Genomic DNA, 19,853 nt, shown 5'->3' on the forward strand with positions numbered 1-19,853 from the left:
TCAAAACTGAATTTTCAGCAGCATTACTAAAGTCTTTAGTGTCACATGATCCTTCAGAAATCATTCAAATATGCTGATTCTATCCTATCTATCTTTAAAATCCAACATCAAGGTTTTTTTTTTTTTTTTTACGTTCTGCTTTTTATGGAATAAAAAAAAGATAATTGCTACTTTTTATCTCACAATTCTGACTTTTTTTCTCAGAATTGCATGATATAAATTCACCATTCTGAGGGAAAAAGTCAGAATTGTGAGATAAAAAGTCACAATTATCTTTTAAATTGTTTTACTCCATGGCGGAAAAAAGCTTCCATAGCTTTCATTTCTTTTCAAATTCACAGTGCAGGTGAAGCAGGTTTCAGATCAGTGTCTTTCCTCAGCACCTCAGTATACACAGATGTAGCTGTTGGTGCAGCGGTTGAGTTTTACACACAGGTAGCAGAGGCGTGGGTGTGTTGTGCGGTATCAGCCGGTGGTCTGCAGGGAACTGATACAACGGGTCCCTCCTTATTCTGCCCTGAGCGTGAAGCACCGTTCCTCGTACACTGTAACGCTGGGAAAATTCTCAGCTTTATTTCGAGCCCCAGTGTTAAAAACTGGGAGACAAACAGTGAAAGTCAACTGTTAAATCATGTCCCCCACTCCTGCTCACGCTTGCAGATTCTGTGGTTGTCAGCTGAGCGGCTTTCTTGGTGTGTGTGTATTTGTGAAGTAAGGCGTTCATGCTTGTGTGTCATGCTTGTATTGTTCCCCCATGTACTTTTATAATGCAATGTTTGCAGACAACCCTAAGTGATGTTTTCAAACAGTAAGATACTTTTATGGTACAAAACTGTTGTGGCTTCTCCTCAAAAGAACAGCATTCAGCTGAGGCAATATTAGCTGGATCATGACAGTGTGAGGGTACAATGTATAGGATCCAATGATTAGCATAGAAGAACTGCATAGAACTAGATTTTTATTGAATTCATTTACGAACAATTTTATCAAAACAATTGAGTAGCTGCGTAATGGCTTCACTGCGAAAATCTAGAATCCCGGCATTGTGGCTCTTTGTATTCATGTCTGAAATACGGAAGTACTGCGTACTTTCAAACTGCTGCAATCGATGGTTCTCTGTTCAGTTTACTGTTACTCGAGAACTGTTGTGACAGGATCATTCAGTCTGATTCGCAAACTAGTCAGAGCAGTCCATTACAAAGAAGCAAAATATCAGTTGTTCCAGCATCATTTACTCCAGAAAGCAAGGTTAACTTACCGTCAAATATACCCTGAATTCTCTGTTGATTTACCCAAACCTTGCTTACTCGAGGAATGCAGGTTCCAAAACTGCGGTCTGGAGTAAGTTTAGTCAACCCAGAGTATGAAACTCAGAATTAACTATGACCACACAAAGACAGTCTCAACCGAGCACCAAATCCATGAGTCATAATGGAAATGGATGCTAAGAAGAAGCTTCTTCTTCTTTTGTTTAATGGCGATTTACACTCTTAGTGCATATCACCACCTAGTGGGAGGTTTTGTAATCCTATTGTAAACTTATCTTTTAATTTTTCTTAAGTCAGTTTTTATTACTTGAAACAATAATTATATTGTTTGTTTGATGCTACATATAAATTAAAATAGAGAGATGGATTGACCTAAAAAACAGCCTGTGCTTTCAAAGATAATATGGCTGTATAAGTTTATGGAGCCCCATCATGCGCTGAATACCTCTGAAACAAGCTAAACCTGGAACGTTTTAATTTTGTCTATGCTTTTGTCTTTGTGCACCTGCAATCTATTAGTCCTGATGAAGCGCAAACGCATTGGTGGTGAAATAAAACGTTTTTTTTTTCAACCACACTGATTATTCTGACCTCTCCACTTCACAAGTGTTGCTGGTATTGTTCAAAAATATACTCTTGTTTTTTCCTTCCATGCACCTTGTTGGTTTTGTGAAGTTGCACCAGAATAACCATACAACACTTCTACATACATACCCTAAAAGTTACCTCCTTTTTTGGAACTGAAAGTTGAGGTTATCCATTTACTCTGAGTAAACTTGACATAACCTGTTTTCTGGAACACCCCCCGGGTTCTCGGCTCATTTCAAAAGTCGAGTCATGAACTCTTCCAAATGATTCAGTGAACTGATCCAAACAAAGCAATTCTGATTCATGAACTTGACATTACTAATGGAAACACAACTAGCTCCTGCCTCCAGAAGTATGCATCTCTGTTGGATTTTGGATCTTCCATCAGGTTCTAGACTTATTGGCTGAATCCATCTGCGTTGCCTTAGTAGATAGGGCTGATTGAAGAGCATCTTCTAGGGATTGTTGCATGTAGTGGAAAAAAGAAGCATATTTGGCTTCTATCTAGTAGAGGCTCAGTGAAGAATTTGAGGAACTCCCTGCTGCATCGACGGGCAGACCTTTTCTCTAGGAGAAAAAGAAAAAAAAAACAAGAGGAAACATGAAGGAAGGAATGGAAAGATGATGGAGTCTGTGGCCTAGACTTGTGAGAAATGACTTTGCACCTGTCTGCTACTTTCCCCTCAGAAGTGCCAGCTTCCACAAGCCTGCCAGGATGGATACACCTGGACTACCAACCCAGCGGTGACAATCGGACAGGGATCGCTCTCCTCTTTTTCCCAGCCCAGGGTGTCGGCACACCGTCAGAAAGCCGCTCCATACGGACGGCTGTCTCTTAGTGTTTGCACGGCCAGATCAGAGCGCAGCGACACGGGTTGAATGTTGACACATAGCATTTTGGAGAAGCTAACGTTTGAACAAGACTTATCATGGGCCTGACACCTTCAGAAGGCACGACTCAAATGATCCCACAATGTTTTTTCACACTCCCCTGACAGCCCCCACCAAATTTGGCAAAATGGTGCACTCTTCCAGATAACTTGAGCACAAGTAGAGGTACTGAGAAATAATAGGACTCAAGCAAGAGTGTAAATAAGTTGTTTTCTGACAAACTACTCAAGTAATTACTTCACAAATTAGCTTTTTAGTACACCAACAATGAACTCTTGAAGTTACTTATGTCATAAAAAAACATCAACAGTATTTAAGCTGATATTTAACCCCTTTTCAGATGGAGCAGACGCATTGTATTTCATTTTGTGGTCACTGACATTTCCATCCTTGCAAATCTCTAACTCTCAGTATGAGTAATAGTAGCTAGAAGTTCTGCTTGACTTAGTAAACAAAACGATTAATGCCACAGAAAAGCAACACCTTTTCTGTTCATTTTTACAAGCTTATAGAATATAACTGTCTGTGCCTCATTGTTTAATCATTTAAACATCATAAAACAAGGATTTTTCCCGGTAAGAATCTGATACTGAACATTTTCCATCAAACAGCTAGTTATAAAGTCATAAAGAAGCGGTCAATTTCAGCCTTCACTTTTACAGCCCATAATTGCCGTTGCACAGTTCCTTGTGTATCTTTCTTGGCTTTCTTCTCTGTTTGAAGATGTGGCCATTATCTTGCTCTTATCGGCTTCTGGTTTCGAGTTAAGTGAAACACCTTGTGCACTTACTGAATGAGGATATGCGTGAGGGGCCGGTCATTCCAGATAAAGCCGTGCCGTTGGACGGATCCCACCTGTAGTGGGGGAACGTCATCAAATGCCCACTGCCACACAAATGTGCAGTAGAGTCTGTACTTTCAAACTTGTGCGTTTCAATTCTCTCATTTGTTCAATAAACAAAAAGACTGAGCCAGATAATGCAACACCTTACAAATGTCTACTGTACAGCAGATCATGTGTGACTCTACAATACCTGTCTGTAAAACAAACAAACACTTTCAATCAAAGTCTCAAGGGAAAGAAATCTGAAGGGATTTAAAAGAGCTGGTATTAATTGATTCTTCTGTACAACAAATATGTTATCTTCTTCTGTCTCTGCATGTATGACTCTTATTTGTTTGGTTTTTGTTTTGTTTATGGCTGTTTGTGAACTTGATAGAGCAAAAATGGGCACTGCACCAAAGAAATGTGCTTCAAATCAGCCTCACCCTATTTTATCTCCTGCTCGTGTCGGATGTGTCGGTACATCAGGGAAGCAGGTTATAGTTGCTGTTGCCATTACTTCTTGTTTGTTTTTTATTAACATCAAGATTTTATGGTAACACTTTACAGTAACTTTCAACATTAAGTTAATGCATCAGCTATCATCAGTTAACAATAAATAATACTATTACAACAGTCAATATGCTAGTAATATGCAAGCTAATAAGCAACTAGTTAAAAGACCCTAAAATAAAGTGTAATATATTCTATGATATGGCATCCTCATTTGGCAAAGTACACATGATTTTGTGTTTGTGTTTGTGTGTGAGTGTGTGTTATTCTCTTTTTGTTGGCTTGGCTTGTTGCCTGACCTTCTTTCAAAAGCATTTAAGTGTTAGTTTAAAACAGGAAAAGACATCAAAAGTGTTGTCCAACTTGTTATATTAGTCTGCTAACGTATGATTAACAGATACAACAATTTCAACAAAGTCTGGAGTGAAAACGGTTCTCTTGCAGATAAGTAACTGTCTGGCATATTAGTGTGAAGACTTCACCGGTGACTCATGCAGATGTCTAGAGTTTGTGTGTGTGTGTTTGGTTGAAGATACTGATTCAATTTGAGGTTTGTGCTCAGTTCTCAGCACTAGTTTAGTCTGGGTCGACAAACCGTAATGACTCACGGGTTTATCTGAGCGCTTTGTGACCTCCAGTTCGAGCCGCTGGGTTGTGGGTCTATAATTAAGCTTCTAGAATTCCCATTCACATTCACACAGGTGCGTTCACATCACCCGCACCTCCTGCTTCGCTGCAGCTCCCCATAGACCTGCTGCCATTAGAAAAGCTCAGAGTCTCTAAAACTGTTCAAAATATTTCAGCTGATGTTCTTCCATGCTGTTGCACTTTACTACAATGTCATAAAATTCTGTCTTAAAGGGTTACTCTACCCAAAAATGAAATTTCTGTCATTAATTACTCACTCTCATGTCGTTCCACACCCGCAAGACCTTCGTTCATCTTCAGGACGCAAATTAAGATATTTTTGATAACATTTTATGGCTCAGTGAGGCCTGCATTGATAGCAAGATACTTAATACTTTCAGATGCCAAGAAAGCTAATAAAGACATATTTAAAACAGTTCATGTGACTACAGTGGTTCAACTTTAACATTATGAAGCGACGAGAATACATTTTGTGTGCCAAAAATAACAAAATAGCAACTTTATTCAACAATATCTAGTGATGGGCGATTTCGAAACACTGCTTCATGAAGCTTGGAAGCTTTACAAATCTTTTGTTTTGAATCAGTGGTTCGGAGCATGTATCAAACTGCCAAAGTTTACTGAAATCACGTGACTTTGGCAGTTTGATACGCACTCCGAACCACTGATTCGAAACAAAAGATTCGTAAAGCTTCGAAAGCTTCATGAAGCAGTGTTTTGAAATCGCCCATCACTAGATATTGTTGAATAAAATCATTATATTGTTTTTTTGGCACACAAAAAATATTCTCGTCGCTTTATAACATTAAGGTTGAACTACTGTACTCACATGAACTGTTTTAAATATGTCTTTAGTAGCTTTCTGGACATCTGAAAGTGTTAATTATCTTGCTGGCAATGCAGGCCTCACTGAGCCATTGGATTTTATCATATATATCTTAATTTGTGTTCTGAAGATGAACGAAGATCTTACGGGTGTGGAATGACATGATGGTGAGTAATAAATGAACTTTTAGAAAGAAGGTTTAAAAAATGCAGCCTTTGAGCGCAAATATCAGAGACATAACATCAGAGTTCCTCAACAGTAAGCTGGGTCAATGTCTCCAGAGGTCTCATCTGAGTGCCGTTCGGAACAGGACGGAAACAATCTCTTCTGTGGAATTTCTCACCATCAGAGCTCGCTGCACAGAGGGAAGGAGAGAATGTGCCCCCTCCGAGAGCTCCGGGGAACAGATGAATGTGAAGAGGAGGAGAGAGAAAAATCAACAGCAGAGTGAAGAGGCAGCCTAGTGGGATTTATGTGCTAATAAAAGCTGCGTAAGCTCTTCCTGTCGACCTCCGACTGACAACATCACATGGAAGTATAACTGCCATTTTAGCAACATTGCAAATAATAGTAATAATCGATAAACATAACAATCACTTTCTGGCCTTTCTGGATTCAAAAAAGAAAAAAAACGTCTTGGTCAGCGGTTAACTAGCATTTGAATTGTCTTTTGCTTTTCTTTAATGATTTCACTGTACTCTGGATTTTCTTTTAGCCCTGGCCTTCTGAGCATGAGCTGAAGTCAGTTACAGACTGAAGCCAAATGGTATTTGTCATAAGTTTTTATTGTGAATTCTAACAGTAGCAATGTTTCCATCCAAAGTTGTGAAACTAACTTATGTGCCAAATTAAAATATCACATAAAACATTTGCACCGTTTCCATTCTGTGTGTTCAGGAGGTCACACAAAAAAGTCACTTCCTGGGAAGTTGGTGCTAAAATGGAAGTTGCTGCAATCGGGGAAGAAACTGTGGCTCTTTGACTTGTGCCTCAGAGCGCGCAGATGAAACGCAATAAACGCTGTTATGTTGCATTCCGAGGCGGACACCTGGTGTTTGGGAAGGCAATCCTGTGAGATGCTTCTACCCAATCATTGTGATGACAGACTTTGGCTCAAGCGTTTTAAAACCACCAAACCAACATTTGAGGTGCTGTGATGCGATTGGTCCGCTGGTTAGTCCAGTTATCCAAATGCATCCTCTGTTGAGGCAAAGTCACGTGAGGTTTTTGTTGCACATCAAGGAATTTATTTGGTAAATGTGTTTCCATTGTAGTTTATGCGCATTTCTTCTTATCAGACAAAAAAACATCCGTCTCAAATGAGCGCATATGTTTTTAATGTGCATTTTTACAGTTTATGCACATCTTGGCGTTTTTTAATGCAATACCCTAAAATTTGATTGAAATAAGCAAATGGAAACATGGCAAGTGTTACCATTCAGTGTTTGTGCATTTTGTGTATTGTTGATGAATAAGAATAACTAGAACTAGATAGAAAACTAAATAGCTATAATGCTTGAAATGATCATTTCTGACCACAAAAGTAAGAACTTCCCAGCAGTCTAAATGGCAGTTAAAAAAAAAAAAAAGTAATTGTAAAGTTTATCACAGCAGACAATAGTGCATCTGTTGAATCACCTTTCCTGTGACGTAAATGTGTATGAATGCTGCTTTTATTACAATGCACTTTTAGAATTTTATGACAAAATGGAAAGAAATATATTTTTGTCATTATTGCCTAGAGAAAAAAAGCCTATGACATTTTTTGTCAAGCTAATTCTCTTCAATCTTACAGATTAATGTGGAATTGCATTAGAATTAAGGTTTAAAATACATTTATTAATGTCAGAAGTTTAGGCTTATTTATTTGTTTTGGTGCCACTGTGATGTTTTTTTAATATATACAGAAAGACTTTTATTCAGCAAGTATGCATTACATTGATCAAAAGTGACAGTAAATACTTTTACATTGTTATGAAAGATTTTATTTTTAGAAAAAAACAAATATTTTGAGCTTTATATTCATCCAAAAATCCTAAAAAAAAGCAGAAACTGTTTTAAACACTGATAATAATGATCAGAAATGTTTCTTGAGCAGAATGATTTCTGAAGGATCATGTGACACTGAAGACTAGAGTAATGATCCTGAAAATTCAGCTTTGATCACAGGAATAAATTACAGCTTACAATATGTTCACATAGAAAACAGTTATTTTAAATTATAATAATATTTATCCATCTTCACTTTATTTTTGATAAATTAAAGGGTTAGTTCACCCAAAAATGAAAATAATGTCATTAATTACTCACCCTCATGCCGTTCCACACCCGTAAGTCCCGTTAATCTTCGGAACACAAATTAAGATATTTTTGTTGAAATCCGATGGCTCAGTGAGGCCTGCAAAGCCAGCAATGACATTTCCTTTCTCAAGATCCATTAATGTACTAAAAACATATTTAAATCAGTTCATGTGAGTACAGTGGTTCAATATTAATATTATAAAGCAACGAGAATATTTTTGTTGCACCAAAAAAACAAAATAACAACTTATATAGCGATGGCCGATTTCAAAGTTCGAATCATGATTCGACACGCTGATTCATAACGCTCCGAAGCTTCCTGAAGCAGTGTTTTGAAATAAGCCATCACTATATAAGTCGTTATTTTGTTTTTTTAATGACCCTTGAACTTTTTTAACGTTAGAGTATCTAAACTATTTACTTTTGTGCAACTGTTGTTCAATTTGACATTTTTGGGTGAAATTAACTGAAATTTTAATTATATTTGTAGACATTAGATTGGACAAAAAGCCTCTGTAGAAAAGCCTGAGACAGCTATTTTGCCTGTAGCATAGCAGATCACTGCAGGGGTCCCCGCATGGTCCTCTGAGTGTTGAGGAAAAAACAGACACATATTAAAATGAATTAGTTCTGCAAACGTCACAGAAATTAGGGTATTTTGAAAAAGATACCCCACAACCCTGCAGAGGACAAAGTGGTTATGGCGAATGGATGGATGGATCAATTGGAACAAATATACTTAAAACGTTTTTTTTTGTTTTGGGGAAATGCTTGGCTGCTCATATATATGATGTTGCCCTGTGTGTGTGCTGTGTAAGAACAGACAGATAGATTTCCTCAGGACACACTTGTTCTCAATCTTGACTTTGGATTGATTTGAATCTTTGAGTTTTCAGTTTCAATAAGCATTAATTAGCAGTGCTCATGAATTCTCAGCTTTTCTAAACATTTGGGCCGGTCCTGTCAGTACAGACTTTAGCAGACAGGGCGTCAGAGGGTGAACCCCAATGATCTCATCAACCCGTCATCCAGTTCTTTTTGAAATCATGTCAAATCAAGTCATCCTCTGACTGAGCTATTGCATTATGTGTACGCATTCTCACCCAAACCCACTTTTACAGTGCTAGCTTAATTTTTCACATGTGAAATTTCTGTCATTTGCAACCTCCTTCTAACACAAGCCGAAGCCACAAGAAAAATCATAAATGAGATCTTTTTAATATCTGCGCTCAGCAATGTTTCAAACTGTGTGCATTTTAAGATATTATAAAAGTCATCCTCCCCCCCAAAAAAGACTTTACATTACATTCTATAGTTCTACACATTTCTTTCTCCTACAAATTTTAAGAGAAACATCTGAGGTAAAGTTCACACTTTAAACATAACTGAGAACTCAGTTGCGAAGCTGCAATACTTGAGGATTTAAAATTAAGTTTTCAGTCTCATTGTCTACGCTCTCATTCTTACAGCCTCTTTCTGCACCTCCACCAACAGCCTCATTTGTCTGATTTATATTGGAAGCAATGAGGCCCCGCAGGGCCCCTGAGAGAGATTTATCCCCTGTGTGAGTCAGTGGACTGTTGTACCTCCATCTAATTACCCCTGCACACTGAGCCACTGAACACACGCAATTACAATCCTATTACACTGAGAGCCGCACACTGCGCTACTTGCTAGTCAAGAAATAAATATAACAACTAGTCACTGAGAGATGATTATTTTAAGTTAAGTTTGTTTATTCCCTCAGCTGTATTCTTGATATTGTCTGAATGAAGAAGGCTATAGTTTCAACTGAAAAATAAAAAGGACCCAAACTTGTAAAGCATGCTAGCCAGAGGCTTTGATTGGTCTAAGGGCCATTTCCTTCTCTGGCTTCCTCGGAAAACATACCACATAATAATGCTGTTCTTCAGACCAACTGGCTGCACTTGGTGCAGAACTCAATACCATGTGAAGTAGCACTGTTTTGCAGTCAGCTCTCTAATGGTTCCTTATCTTGTAATATTGTAACATGGCCGTGTGGAGGTGAAAGTTATGGATGCATCAGTGCTGTGGGGTTTCAATGCTGGATGAGACCAGTGTTGACATGACTCATTGCAATCTAAGGTTTTGGCGATTGTGTTTCCTCTGTAAACCATGGCAGCAATGCTAGTTTTCTCTCCTCTCCTCTTTCCTCTCAGGCAGGGTGGTCAGTCCTCTTGGAGGAGGTAAAAGGACGGATTCTGGCCAGACACCAGAAGAAGGATTCGCTAGAAAGTCCTCCACATAGGTCCTTTAAAGCAGTGATTCTTAAACGTTTTGGGGCCAGGGACCCGTTATAGGGACCCCCTTATAATTATAACAGTGATTAAACCCAAAGTTAAAGTGGGTGGGAGTAATGAACACAATATCCTTGTTTTATTGACACAAAACCAATCTGTAAATATGAATCTTTTTAAAAATACAGCAGCACCAGGTCAAACTTAAGTTGTTGACAGAACTGTGTCTCAGTTGCATTTTAAATAATGTAAAATTAATACCCATTAATAAAACGAAATGTTTAAAAACATAAACATGTATTTTAGTTCCCCTCACTCCACAACAAATCCTTTAAATCTAACGGCATACAGAACAAAACAAGAATGAAAAATATAAGTAGCCTATAAAATAAACATAAATTATACTGGCATTCTTTACAAATTACATTTATTTTAAAGCATAAACAAATTTATTTAAAACAAAACTGGCACTGGGCTCCTCTCCCATTCTGCGTGAATCCAAATGTTTCCACATTCGCATGTATTTGGATACTTAACTATTATTTATTATGTAAACAAGGCTTTGTACTTTACTCGTGTCCCAATATCCATGTAAAACACCATTCTGCATGTGCAAAAATGTGTTTGAAATAACACAGTGTGACGGTACAATGTAAAATACCCTGTAAATTGAGCAAAATAACTTTTTTCTATGTTTGGCTGACTGTATTTTATTTCATTTTGATGATAAATACGCTGTGATGTCCAGTTAGCAATGCTAGAACTGATATGTTGTGTGTGTATGCGTGAGGCGCTGGATTTGTTTTCCGTATAGCAGCGGAAACCACTTAAAATCATTTATACAGATAAGAGTAATACATCATTCGAAATTGTAAAAGGTCTATTTTTGTGTACATTCAAAATATCAACAAAACTTTGCTTTTGTAAAATAAAGAAATCAACAGGATGTGATTTCTGCCGTCTCAGTCTCTGTGAACTACTTTCTGGAGCATGTCACAAAAATGAACTGCAACTCCGGAAAAATGGAAAATATGGTTTAGAAAATTATTTCGGCTATTAGTCGAGGATAGCCCCTTCTGTAAAGCAATGTTCTGGAAACCAGCTCTATGTAACACACTATGGAATCTCTTTCCAGATTGTCCTGCTATGTGGGTGTTTCTGCATGTAAAACTTCCTCAACAAGATGAAGAAAACCATGCATACTCAGAATTTACAAGTATAATTGGCTATATGTTGTTCTCCAAACCCCACCCCCACCCAATCACAATCACTTAGCATAAACAGAGCGCAGACCCCAGTAGCTAATTTCCTCTGTCCTATTTCCCTCGGCAGGCCACTTCACTTCAATTTGTTAAGACGTCTTATTAAATGTGCTGGACAAAGTGGACGGCCCCTGCATTTCAGTGAGCCAGTAAACAGGGTCAAAGTTGAATCGAGGGCTGGTCTTGATTACAATGTTTTTATTTCCAGACTCGCTCTCAGAAATTTGCAAACCAATGAAATATTGGCGTACAAAGCAGGCGAGTGATCATTGTCTTTTTGTGTTTTTAGTTAAAGTGGTTGTAGGTATGCTGTACTTCTGTGTCCTCTGGTGATTTGCTGTCTTCAACGAAGTACATTTACCTTGGATTTTGCATGCAGCATGTGCTCTTGTACTGAAGCTGAATCGAAGCAGCCTGCTGTATTGTCGTGTGAATGCACAGCAGTATGTTGCGGCTGTGCCAGCGTCTCGTAAAGTTGCCACGTCCTGTAAAATTCTGAAAGGGATACTTATTAGGGCTTTATGCATTAGTGAACTTTATTTTATTAGTTTTTAACTCCTCCCTCGGGGGTCTGTAAGCTGCCGTTGTATTTTCAGACTGGTCTTTATTTGTCATTATGCTGCCTTCTCCTGTTTACTGTCCCCAACTTCACCCCCTCTGTCTTGCGCTCCCCCCTCTCATTGAGGGTGAAATGGCCTCAGTAGGGCACCCTACACCTCATCAATCATCGAGTCCTTCGTTTGCCTGCTCGCAAAAGCCCAATTTTCATTTTTCATGTGCGCCCCCTTTCCTGCAATTATATGCGTGCTTGTCGTCCTAGTACCAGCATATGAAACGGTATTGCAGGGAAACTTTCGTTTGCCATTTAAGAAACAATTTAGCTTGGGCAGTAGTGCTTGTTTGTAGACCTTGGATGAATTGTAGCTGCTTATTGAAGGGTATTTACAGTCAAAACTTCTGAGCGTTATGAGCAGAGTGATTTTGGAGCAGATGTTAGGGTGCGGCTTGAGAAGCTCATCAAATGAGATGTGTTGTTTGGTGGGCAATCCGTCTGTTCGATTATTGCAATTTTTATGTTAGAAGTTGCATATGCAGACATACACGATGTGTAATGAAAGACCTGCCAATAAATGTGGGTTTGCCACAAAGTAATTGTTGCCATATTGTGTGAGGCATATCAAGACTTTGTTTGGCAAAGCCAATATTACAGTTTCATTCATGCAGTAAAGCTCTTTTCTCCATGCCATGATCGCTCATTGTCAGTGCAGTCTGAACACACTGTGAAATAATCACACTTGCTGACGTATGTGTTATTTTACTGGAAGATTTGTTGCATGCATGTAATACTGTATGTAATTTCATGGGTTTGTCACTTATTGTGTTCATATTGATTTGCAAATCACTTGTGCTGCTATTGAGATGTGATACGGATAAGGGTAGGACAGGTTTGGTGGTATGGGTAGGTTTAAGGGTGGGTTAAGGTATAAGGGAAAGAGTGCATTGTATCAAATGATTAAAGGATTAGTTCACTTTAAAATGAAAATTAAGCTTTACTCACCCTCAAGCCATCCTAGGTGTATATGACTGTCTTCTTTCTGATGAACACAATCGGAGTAAAATTAATGAATATCCTGACACATCCTTGCTTTATAATGACAGTGAACGGGACCAACGAGTTTGAAGCTCAAGAAAGTGCATCCATCCATCATAAACATACTCACACGGCTACGGAGGGTTAATAAAGGCCTTCCGAAGCAAAGCGATGCGTTTGTGTAGGAGAAATATCCATATTTAACAAGTTATAAAATAAAATATCTAGCTTCCGCCAGACCGCCTTCCTATATTCAACTTAGGAAGAAAGCGTAACTGAAGTAAATTGAATTTCCGTAAATTAAATAGACGTAGCATAAGCATTTTGAACTGCGAGAGGCGTTACACTTTCTTCCTAAGTTGAATTCGGAAGGCGGTCTGGCGGAAGCTAGATATTTTACTTTTTAACTTGTCAAATATGGATATTTTTCTTACACAAACGACCTTTATTAATCCCCCGCAGCCGTGTGGAGTACGATTATAATGGATGGATGCACTTTCTTGAGCTTCATACTCGTTGGTTCCGTTCACTCCCATTATAAAGCTTGGATGCATCAGGATATTTATTAATATAACTCCGATTATGTTAATATTTATTATAAATGTTCATCAGAAGAAGATAGTCATATACACCTAGGATGGCTTGAGCTTGGGGTAATTTCCATTTTAAAGTGAACTAATCCTTTAATTTAAACATAGTAGTTAAAGACACTTAACCCAGCAACTTAACTAAATTAATGAAGTGTCATCCTTCCGTTATGTTAAAATATTCCGTTAAAATATGACATGGATGTTGTGCAGTGATAAACACAGCTGTTGCTATAACATATGATTTCTGTTACTACTGTATTGACCAATCAGCATTCAGGGCCAGAACTATCTGTTTTATAATCTCAGATAAATACAACTTGAGTTCTATCAACTACAAAAGAAAACCATTTCAAATCAACCTCCTTACTACAAAAAAATGTGCACAAAAAGTGCATTTGCATTACATTGAAATCCGTACAAACCTTAATTAAGCTTCTCAGTCATCCTTCGGGGCTACTTTTCAAGATGTATTCTTGTTTCCAAGAAGTAACCAAGTGATCAGGTTTACTTTTTTAGTTGGTCCTACACTCAAAAAAATGAACTTTCACTGTTGTTAGTTTCACTCAAACCACCCTTGCTCACATTACTTAAAAAACTCGTGTAACTACATGAACGTAATTTAACTGCGTTGTTACTACTAAAAATGACTATTGTCAGCTTTACTTAGTAAGCGTTTGTTGAGTCAACTTAACATTGCTGAGTGAAACGCACAAATTAATGTTGACATAACTAACTGGGCAGTGGATCCGTAGTTCCCAGCATGCTTTGCAAGGGACTGCATTAGGAGAGTAAATTTAGGGATTAAAGTGTTATTTTATGTGTTTTTCAGTAAAGGGAAAGATGTTGTTAGTTTATGTTAGTGTTTAATGTTCAGTTATGTTGGATATTTAGAGTAGTTTCTGTAATGTTTTTTAATTTTGTGGTTACCATTATATACAAAAGAGTGGTGCCTGTATTTAGGCTGTGAGCCTCATATACGCATGTTTAGGATAGAATTCCTGCTCTTAATTCAATTGAGTTTGTTCAAAGAGTTATTTTTTGAGTGCATTTTGTAGAGTAAATAGTTCATTTAATAAGCTAAATTAAGTCAATAAATGTGTTCACTTTACGTAATAAACATAACATTATTAAGTAAACTGCACATATAAATATTATGTAACACTGACATTCAAATGATTTGTATTTACTCAAAGAAATTTTGTCAGCATTACTTGAATTTCTTTTGTTCATACAACTAAATTGTTATTTGTACAAATTACTCAATATAGTTGCGTGGAACCACTTGACACTTCTTTTTTAAGTAAATCCAACAATTCATTTTTTGAGTGTAGCATGATTTTACATTTGTATATTCCTTTGCGCAGACATAGTTGGTTAGTGATCGTTTGAGTATCATACTAACATAGTTATAGTTATTTTTTCAAAAGAGAGAGATAGCTGCATGTTTTAAACATTACTTGCTACACGTTTGCAATAGCAATATTACTTTCTGTGGCAATCAACAACTCGTTTCCTGTTCTTAGCGCTATCAGGAGTATTACTTTAAGCCTAAAAGTATTACTTTTTCCATGTCCTCATATGAGGCTTTACCCCTCAGACTTTAAGGTGGACATCAGAGATGTGACTCAGTGTGTCTGTCATTACTCACCCAAAGCACTGAGCCGTCACATGAGAGAGTGACTCACCACACAAAGGGCACTCCCGCTCTCAACGCTTCACGAACGGAAGGGCAGGATATGAGTGGAGGATGAGGAAAGACAAGAGGGAGAGAAACTGTCATTTCTCAGCTCTCTGTGGTGGATGTAAGAACGTCCTGATGAGTCGTGTCGGTTTACAGCCCAATGCCTGCAGACGGAAATTCAAAATAAACACCTTTCTGACATCTCGTAAAGGAAAAACACGCAAGTTGTATGTAGATGTCAAACATTAACCTCCAGTTAGAAACTCACTTAAATAATGAAGTGTTTTTCCACACAAAGGTGGAAAAGGTGTCTTTAAAACACAATAAAAGTGCATCTAAAGAGTGATTTCACAACACAGCAAATCTCCCCTTTGCACGGTGTACTTCTTTATTCATGTTTTGGCCAACATAACTTATTTAGAGGGTGCTGTTCATTGTAAACAAATTGTTTAGTTTAATCAAATGATTTACGGGAAAAGCAGTATATAGGGACAGAATCTAGTCTCTAAATATTTGGTTACTGTGACAGTAGCTAAAGTTGCAGCTGTGTGGGACACATGTGAAGGTTTTCCGGCCCCCAGCTGCTGTCCAGGAGTGTGTCAGCGGGTAGCGCTCCTGCCTTCAGGATACAGACAATTAGCTGTTTCAGCTGAATTATGAAGTGTGAGTTTCCTTTTCTTCTGGAGTGAATGCTATTAAACCGTGTGTCTTATGGATGTCAGAGAGCAGTATCAGTAACACCAATATATGACCATAAAACTAAAGTTTTTTTTTTTTTTAAACTCCCTATGTACACACACACGGCTCACAAATGAAAGTAGAGTATGTGTATGTGTGAGTGCGTGTGTTTTCTGCCATGTGGAGACGGATTGCTCTTTTGCATGGCTCTGACAGGCAGGCTGCTAAAGAGCATTCACATGAAGGAGAGCTGGCCGTAGCCCATTTATTCCAGATTGGGTAATAACCCCGCATCTGGGCATTCAGTGCTGACCAGCACTTGGAGGTGGACCACACACACACACACACTCACACACACTTGGCCGCAGGCGATGTCAGAGATCGGATGTGATTATTGGTGGATGGATCTGTGGGAAGGAACTTGTTGACGTTGTCCAGGTCTGTGAAAGCCCTGCACAGGCCTATCTTGCAGTGTGCAGTTCAAATTATACGAGTGTCATTTTGAGAAATCTGCGCTACACCTCTTCGTGAAGTATTCTAGAAAATGTCATTATTATTTGGAATGCTAAGCATTACATATTATTGCTCACACTACGAACAAACTTCTAAACCTTTTGTTTAGGAGAATTCGATTTTTGAAATACACTTCTACCAAATTTAATGCGCCCTTTCTACAGACATGAATGATACCTCAAATTATGCAGCTTGTTGAGGTGAGGTGTGCCATTGTGCCATGATTTTCACCTGCCAGATGATAAAAGTGGCGAAAACCATAGATTTTTCAAGCACCGTTAAGCCACGTCTCTTTCTCCCACATCCTGGAGAGTCTTCCTGACTTGAGATGAGTCTAAACAAACATGCAGAGACACAGCAAACACCAACCCTCAATAAGTGCACGATATTTGTGGACTGTTGCTCACTGGCTCATATCAAACCTCATTTCTTCTCGCAACAGATCTGCAGAATTTTCTAATGAGAGACGTGTGACCACCTAGTCAAAAGTATCTTATGCGTGTCCATGTTGAAGGTTCCCCTGTGTGTTTATGTAGGAGTAATTGGGGACTGATAGGACAGGTGGGGGGGAAAGCTGCTGTTTTGCCAAACGTTCTTCTGTTAATCCAGAGTTAGAAAAACTAGACCTGGCCTGACCCCAAGCCTCGGCCCCAATCAGCGTGAGCCGATCATAACTCTCAACTGTCCTGTGTATTTTTTTTTTATTTGCCCAAACCTGTCAAAATATCCTTCTCTCTCCCTGTCAGACGTGTTGAGGTGATGGCAACAAGACCTTGGCTGTAATTTCCAGAAATCTGTCGAAATTGCTTAACTCTTAAATTATCTTTAATTGGCCCCTGAGTTGGGTTACAGCGGGTTGCTTCCAATCACAGCCACACGGACTGAAAAACTCTACTCACTTCCAGCTGTGTAACAATGGCCAAATGAGTGCTTACCAACATCAGACCCGTTGCCAAAGGTTACCATGGACAAATTTGCTCAATGCAATGTTTATTTTGGTAAATGGTTGTGGCACAGCCCATCTGTAATGCTCAATAACCGAGCGCTTGTAGGACAATGCTGTGTTTTTGGAAGAATTCCTGAAGTAGAAATGATTTTATAGCTTATAATTCTAAACTGCTGTCACTGGAGAGGCTGAACCATGTGGGAGCATTAGCTAGGACATTTTCTCAAAGATTAAAGACAGGGGCCCTTTCAAATTTCACCTTGTTTTTTCGCTACAATCCCTTTAATACCCAGCTCAACTGCAACCTGAAGCTCTTGAGTAGCCAGTCTTTCAGCTCTCATGGCAGAGTTGTGTTACTTCAACGGCTGTTCACACATACAGTACAGCAGTTTGCAGAGACATAGGGTCGAGAAGTCATTTTCAGAGATTTCCAACAGCAATATATGTAATGAGGACATATCCAGATGTCATATAAGATGGAAAAGTAAAAATTTTGTTGTGACAATCAGTGGGATTGAAGACAGTGGAGATAACATGATTCATCTCCAGTGAGATGTTGTAGTTGGGTGTAGTTAAGATGGAGAAGTTCCTGTAACTGAGTGATTTGCATGGAGATTTTGGAGTGTAATGCTTGTTCATGCCATCACAATGCAACTTACCTCACTCCAGTGACAATTGTATCCCATTATGAACATTTTATTATTAAGTGTTTTAAGTAGTCAGGTGAGCATTTATAGCTCAAGTAAAGTCCCTGTGATGGACAACAAGCCAAAAATGCTTATTTATACAAATATGTTTACCTTTATCTCATCCTATCCATATTTTCTACAAATATCCTACAAAGGGTTGCAGTGATCCTGAAACCTTTTCCTATCCCACGTTACCAGTTTACCTGTCCGGAACCAGAGCATGTGAGCCAGAGCATGTGCGCCAATATAGAAAGGCCTCCTGGCTCAGCCAGGACTCAAACTGCTTACTCCTGTTGCTGGATAACAACAACGCAGGAGAAGGCGGCAGAACACCTCGCTTTTATGATTTGGCTTTTGAACCTTTGGTTTTGTTTATCAATAGCGGTACACTTACGAGATTTAGTATGATTTCTATTATATTAGCAGCAAATCGATCAGCTAATCTAACTTTAACGCGAACCTGGGTGCAAAAGTACTAGTGTTAAAGCACCTTAAAGAAACTCATCTCTACCTATGTATGTCCTGTTTGCCGCCTTGTATTCCTTTCAACATAGAGTTCCATTATTTCTTATGCGCGCTATTTTTATGTAAAGTGTTGCTTTTAATCAAGCCACAGCAAGAATTTGTAGCATATTACTGCAGAAAGGTATGAGGAAAAGACGAGTGCAGGAAGCTGACCTTTTTGGTGGCTGTGCATCTCTAAGGAGCATCTCAATACTACCCCTCCCTCCTCCGAAAAGCAGGAGCGTGTGGATGAAGGTCCATAGTAATGATACACTGAGTTCCTTCAGTGTATTTAATAAATGTATTGTTTCAGTTCTACTCTAATTTTGCCGCCGCCATTGTGCATTCTGACGACCCCTGGCCTTTTGACGTGATGACGTAGACGCAAAGTAATTGGTTTAACGCATTTACATGGCATATTTTGTTCAGTTTATAGAAAGGTTTATCCCACCCCTCTCAAACCGATTACAATTTCATTCGGTTTGGGCATTTTTATTCTGATTGAGGTGTTTGTATGGAGCATTTTCATTCAGATTGGATTTTTAAACCGATTACAATGCTCCATGTAAACGCACCTACTGATATAATAAATTCAATTGATGTGTGGTATAAAATTGAGTATTTTGTCTCTCCCTGTTTTAGGTCTTGTTTTAATTTGGAACAAACTAAAAGATTACAACTGGCATTAGTGCAAATACATCACATTACTTGAGTTAAAAACAACAGCAACAACAACAACAACAAAAAGATCTTATGAGAGGGAACTTTCATTTTTAAATTTCTTAATTCAAAAATAGGCATTACCACAGGTTTATTTAATATAACCCCCTGTAGAAGGGGTTAGCCTCTGTTATCTGTGTACTGTATGTTGTTGGTGTGTTTCTCTGTGTTTGCGTCCCTCCCCTCTTGCCCTGCTTTGTGTGCCCAGGTGGAGCTTTCTCAGCGCAGCTGAAGTCGTGAGAACGGCCTGTCTCTCTGCTTCTCTCTCCAAGCCTGTCTCATTTATTTCTGCCTCTTTGGTGCTTCAGCAAACAGCAGTACTGGGCCAATATTGATCTGATCACCTCTGTGTTTGCGTTGTGTCCTGCAGTACTGATTTAGCTCACCGGTTCTGCATTTGTGTCATTAACTATGGGTGGCCATGGACTTTGATTATAGGAAGTGCCCGAGGGCTTTGGATAAGGAGCAGAAGTTTTGACAAAGCAGTCAGACTGATCCATCACAGAACTGACACATTGTTTTGTCCCAAAGATCTGAAGCGTTACTGGTTGATCCATTCAGTT

The sequence above is a fragment of the Ctenopharyngodon idella genome, chromosome 3, assembly GCF_019924925.1.
Source record: "Ctenopharyngodon idella isolate HZGC_01 chromosome 3, HZGC01, whole genome shotgun sequence".
Classification (NCBI taxonomy): Eukaryota; Metazoa; Chordata; class Actinopteri; order Cypriniformes; family Xenocyprididae; genus Ctenopharyngodon; species Ctenopharyngodon idella.